The sequence below is a fragment of the Dasypus novemcinctus genome, chromosome 8, assembly GCF_030445035.2.
Source record: "Dasypus novemcinctus isolate mDasNov1 chromosome 8, mDasNov1.1.hap2, whole genome shotgun sequence".
NCBI lineage: Eukaryota > Metazoa > Chordata > Mammalia > Cingulata > Dasypodidae > Dasypus > Dasypus novemcinctus.
This window is the reverse complement of record NC_080680.1, coordinates 85,779,462-85,785,839: the sequence shown is the minus strand read 5'-3', so window position 1 is coordinate 85,785,839 and position 6,378 is coordinate 85,779,462.

The following is a 6,378-nucleotide window of genomic DNA, read 5'->3' as shown; positions in this document are numbered from 1 at the left end:
TTGGCTCTTATGAATAGTGCCAGTCTTTGGGTGGATATATGTTTTCATTTTTCTTGGTAGACACTTAGGAGTAGAATTGCTGTGTCATATGGTAAATTTATGTTTAACTTTTTTAGAAACTGTCAAGCTGTTCTCCAAAGTAACTGCAACACTTCATATTCCCATCAGCAATAGGTAAGTGCTCCAGTTTCGCCACATCTTTAACAACACTTGTTATTATCTGCCTTTTTTATTATAGCAGATGTGAAGTGGTATTTAATTTGCATTTTCCAAATGACTAACGATGTTGAGCATCTTTTCATGTGCTTATCAGTTATTCCTATATCTTCTTTGGTGAAATGTCTATTCAAATACTTGCCCTTTTTTTCTCTGCTTTTTTCAGATTTAAGAGTTGTTTATTTGTTCTGGATACAAGCACTTTATTGGAAAAGTGATTTGCAAATATTTTCTCCCAGTCTGTGGCTTGTCTTTTCATTTTCCTACTGGTGTCTTGGAAGCCCAAAGGCCCGTCGTTTTTAAGGTGTGGTCTGTGGATCCTTGGTAGTCCCCAAGACCCTCTCAAGGACCTGTGAGGTCAAAACTATTTTCAGGATGATACTGACCTTATTTACCTTTCTTGCTGTGTCGACATTTGCAGTGATGGTGCAAAAGCAATGATGCTGTAAAACTGCTGGTGCCTCAGCGCCAATCCAGGCAGTGGCAACAAAATGTCCTAGCAGTCTTGCATTCTTCACTACTATGCTCTTGAGAAAAAAATAAAAGCCAGTTTTACTTGTGAATGTCCTTGATGAAGCATTAAAAATTATTTTTCTAAATCTCAACTCCCCAGGAAGCAGATGTGGCTCAAGTGATAGAGCTCTTGCCTACCCTATGGGAGGACCTGGGTTCGATCCCTGGGGCCTCCTGGTGAAAAAGAAGAAGAGAAAGCGAGCTTGTGCGGCAAGCCAGTGGCCATGTGAGTGCCTGTGTGGTGAGCTACTGCCCCACGAAAGTGAGTCACGCAGCAAGATGATGACGCATCAAAAGAGAGACAAGGGGAGTCAAGGTAAAGCACAGCAGAGACCAGGAACTAAGGTGGCGCAATTGATAGGGAACCTTTCTCCCCGACAGAGGACCCCAGAATCGAATCCCAGTGAATCCTAGAGGAAGAAAATGAGAAGAGAAGAAAACACAGACCTCAAAAAGAGCAGGGCAGGAGAAGGAGAAGGGGGGAAATAAATCAATCTTTAAAATCTCAACCCTTGAATAGTTAAAAAACTTTTAAAATATTTTGTGTCACAAATGGAAAGTACACAAAAAGTGCTTCCACCACATACTGAGGTATAATGCTTGTCTCCAGGAAAAGGACTTGTATGATTGAGGTGCTAGCTCAACTATCTGCTTTTTTCATGTACCAGCAGTTTTACCTGACAGACAAACTCAGGTTATCCAGACCTGATAGCAAATATTTTTTACTTCAGAAATGAGTAAAGTCTGCCTGTCATTTCAAGGAAAGTAACAAACAATGAAACAAAATACTTGCATCCGTCACCACGAGTTTGACAGTTTCCCAGTAGTTAAAAACCTTTCTGGGGAATCAGATTTGGCCTAACAGATAGGCGTCCGCCTACCACGTGGGAGGTCCAGGGTTCAAATCCCCAGGCCTCCTTGACCGTGTGGAGCTGGCCCATGCGCAGTGCTGATGCACGCAAGGAGTGCCCTGCCACGCAGGGGTGTCCCCCATGTAGGGGAGCCCCACGCACAAGGAGTGCACCCCATAAGGAGAGCCGCCCAACACGAAAAAAGTGCAGCCTGCCCAGGAATGGCACCGCACATACGGAGAGCTGACGCAGCAAGATGACGCAACAAAACAAGACACAGATTCTAGGTGCCGCTGACAAGAACACAAGTGGGCACAGAAGATCACATAGTGAATGGACACAGAGAGTAGACAACTGGGGGCAGGGAAGAGGAGAGAAATAAAATAAATAAATAAATTAATAAAAACTCTTTTAAAAAACTTTCTGAATAAAAAAAGAATAAAAGAAAAAAAACACTTTTCTGGCGTGGATGTGGCTCAGACAGTTGAGCTTCTGCCTGCCACACACAAGGTCCTGGATTCAATCCCCAGCCCCCAGTACCTTAAATACAAATAAGTAAGTAAGTAAATAAATAAATAAACAAACAAACAAATAAATAAAATTTTAAGAAAACCTTTCTGAGAGTGATGGTGACAATAACAGATGTAAGTTTTCAATATTGTTAAGTTAAATGTGTTAACATTTAAAAAATCTGAATCATTCAGTGAATCATTATTCTCCAAATAACTGGTGCATAGTGTTACAAAATCATGTATGAGTAAAGGATCCATTGAAAGTGGAAGATAGACCAGTGGATTTCAACATAAGAGAATAAGATAAGTTCACTATTATGGTATTAGATTCAACATTGTAACAAAAATATAAAAAAGCAATATCCACATTTATCTGAAAAAGCTATTGAAATACTCCTCCCTTTCCAACAACGTATTTGTATGAGGCTGCATTTTCTTCATATACTTCAATCCAGCTGTTTTCTAAGCCAGAAATTTAAGAGATTTACAAAAATCATGAGAAAACAATGTCAATTTTCTCAAAAAAAGTTTTGGAAAATATCATAATTTTTCATAAAAACAGAGTATTTGTGTCCATATATAATGGATTTGTTATTCTCTTAAAATAAATGAAATAATAAATATTTAAAATTTGTCTGTTTCAATTTCTAATATGGTAAATATGGAGAGATACACCTCACATAGACAAACATCTCTTTGGGGTTCTCTTAAGAGTGAAAGGGGGTTCTAATACCAAAAAGTTTGAGAATTACTGATTTAGAGTGTTGTCTATGTGCCAGAAGCTCTTCTGTTTCATGAGTAATAATAACTCATGTAGTCCTTGAGCCAAGTTAACGAGAGAGAACACGTGAACTGCCATTCCAGTCTTTTGCAGCTATCAAGGAGTGTTCAAAATCACCTCTCTTCAAAATCCACAGTCTCTAGTTTATCAAAATGAACTTTTCCTTCCCTCTGAGTAAATGCTCTCTCAGGAGCTCCTGTCCACTTCCATGATTGGCCTTCACTGGGCTGCTCCCCAGCCTACCATTCTCATCAGTAGATATCTGAACCCCAACAGTTGGCAACATTTAGGGTTTTTTTCCCAGGGGGGTTCCTCAGGTGCTGTGTGGAAAGGAGTCCCTGGCCTTACATACCCTGTCTTTCCTTAGACTCAGATGGATGAACCTGTTGGAAATAGACAGACAGACAGGAAATCTGTCTTTGTGTCTTAATTTAAGACACACAAGTGTTTCTTCCTTAAAATTTAACTGTCAACTGGAAGGATGGAAATCTAAATGATACATATATGGGCTCTAAAATAGCAACATAACTGACCAAGATCCCAGCAGAAGTACCATTTTAAATTAGATTTTGAAATCCATTATTTCTCCAGGGTCCTGCACTTCTGAGATACTGGCCACAGAGGGCAACACTTGAATACTCAATTCTCCACTTCATATGTCAGCTCAATCTTAGCATGGCTTCCTAGGGCTTTGTGTTGAAAAAGATTCTGTAGTAGCTTGGAAGGAGGACCAGGATTCAGGAAATCTGCCACGGGCACAGAAAGGGGCACTTGTCATCCTTGTACTGTATTTGGGAGCTTCCTTGGAGAGCTACCCTTTTCTTTCCCTTCCTTTTTCCTTTTTCTCCTTCCCTTCCCTTTCCTTCCCTTCCCTTCCCTCCCCTCCTCTCCTCTTCCCTTCCCTTCCCGAATCCCAATATCCTAACTTTTTTTTTTTTGCTGCTTTTCCTCAGCTGAAGTTTCCAAATCGTAACTCTTCCCTTTACTTTTCTTTTATTCTGGAGTCTCAGCTTTTTCTCTCCTCCCTTTCCCCCTCCCCGTCCCCTTCCATCTTTAGAACTAGGTGTGATTTGAAGAGAGGTGGCCAGAGCTCTGGGGCCCAGATACCCTTTTAGCTGGTGTGTGACAGATGCTGAAACTCAGATGCTGCCCACCTGGTGTGAGCTCCAAGGTCTGTGCCGGGCCTCCCTGCTGCCAGTTCAGATGCCAGAATGTTGTATTTTTAGCTCGAGGCCCCTATGCCTGCTGGAGTGCACATTCTCTCGATGGCGCCAGATTTCCAACATTCCCAGTGCCCAGACATTCCCATCCCCATGCCTTTGTTCAAGGTCCCCCTCCTTCTGAATGCCATATCCCAGTCGCCTCTGATTAAAACCTGCTCTTTTTCCAAGGCCTGGCTTCAAAAGCATCGCACCAAGTCTCTCTTTCTCTCCAGCTGGAATTAGTTTCTCCCCGTTAAGGTTCTCATGGAACATTGTTAACCTCCCCCTCAAGATTCAGTTCATTTTTCTGAACTGAAAATCGGGACTCGCTCTCACCCTCATTAGCACAATTGCACTTTGGAGAACAGGTGCAGAAAATATGAAATCAGATCCATCCCCCACATCCTGGAACATATGGTCACTACACAACTTGTAGACCTCATATTCCGGATCACATTGTGAGTTAGTTGCTTGCGTATCACCAACCGTCTTCCAGTTCTTTGGGGCAGGAGGTAGCACTGGAGCAGGTGAGGACCAGACCCTGAGATTCAGACCCATGTCAGACCCATGCCCAGCAAGTATGGAGAGCACGATAAATCAGTTTTTATTGTTGCTTGCTTTGGAGGTTAATGCCCTGGAACTTGAGTTTGGCAGTCATTTCTTTCTCATCTTGCCATCTCTCAGCTCTCCAGTGGATCTCGCTATCATAGATCTCAGTAAACACTTTTGAAGTCAGATGGAAGGTGTTTCTTAGAAAGTCTAAAGGTGAGAGAAGGTTTTGATAAGTCATGGGATGGGGGGAAAGTGAGAGTCCTGAGAACCTGAAAGGAACGATGAAAGGTTATCTGTAAAATGGCCACTGACAAATCTTTCCCTCCCTGTCCATGGATACTGCTCCTGCCTTCAAAAGATGGAGTTTATTTCTCTTCTGCTTAGGTCTGTGCTGGTCCGGTGCCTTGCTTTGACTAACAGGATACAACAGCAGTGATGCCCTTACGAGGCCAGTCAGCTTCCACTGTCACTGTCTTGGAACCCAGCTGCCTCGCTGTAAGGAAGCGCAGCTATGTAGCAGGCAAACGAGGCCAGGTGGAGAATCCTGGAGGATGACACCACATGGAGGAAATGGCTGCAAACAACCACATGAGTAACCTCAGCCAACACCACGTGGAGTGGAAGAAACACCCAGTCCACCTTCCGAATCATGAGAAAGAGATTGGTGTTATTTTCAGCCACTAAGTTTTGGGAGTGGTTTGGTGCACAGCAAGAAAGGACTGAAACAGGGCTTTGGCTGAGAGCAAGAAATAGAAACAGTAATAACCAATATATGTTGAAGGCCTGCTTGATGCCACTTTGTGTTAAAAACCAATGCAGGGAAGCAGACTTGGCTCAATGGTTAGGGTGTCCACCTACCACATGGGAGGTCCGTGGTTCAAACCCCGGGCCTCCTTGACCCGTGTGGAGCTGGCCCGTGCGCAGTGCTAATGCGCGCAAGGAGTGCCGTGCCACGAAGGGGTGTCCCCCGTGTAGGGGAGCCCCACGCGCAAGGAGTGCATCCCGGAAGGAAAGCTGCCCAGTGTGAAAGAAAGTGCATCCTGCCTAGGAGTGGCGCCATACACACGGAGAGCTGACACAAGATGATGCAATAAAAAGAAACACAGATTCCCGGTGCCGCTGATAGGGGTAGAGGCAGTCACAGAAGAACACACAGTGAATGGACACAGAGTGCAGACGACTGGGCGGGGGAGGAAGGGGAGAGAAAAAAAAATCTTTAAAAAAAAAAAAGCCAATGCAAACAATCTCATTCAATTCTTACAACAAACCTCTTCCCTAGTTTTCAGAGCCTTAGAGAATTGTAGTCACTCATCTAAAAGATACACAGCAAACAAGGATAGAGACAGACTTCAGCTCCAGACTGTCTGGCTCCAAATCCTGCATTCTTAACCATGCTCCTCCCTGGGGTATAAGCACAGGGGGGTAGGCATAGACCGTCTTGCTTCTGGGTCTAGCTTGGACAGGTCCTGCTGAGAAGCCTCAGGTGAGCCGGCTGGGCCTTTGCTCATCACGGAGTTAGCAGATGCTGTGCTCGGCCACATCATGGACAACACTCGGGCTCAGTGTGGCTAGAGGGAGGTTCAGATTTGAAGCCAGGCAGGGGCCAAGCGAGAGGCCTCCAGGTCTGCCCCCCAGGCTGTGTGCCTGGGCCAGCACTTTATTTTTTATTTTATTTTATTTTATTATTTTTTAAGATTTATTTTTATTTATTTCTCTCCCCTCCCTCCCCCTAAGTTGTCTGTTCTCTGTAT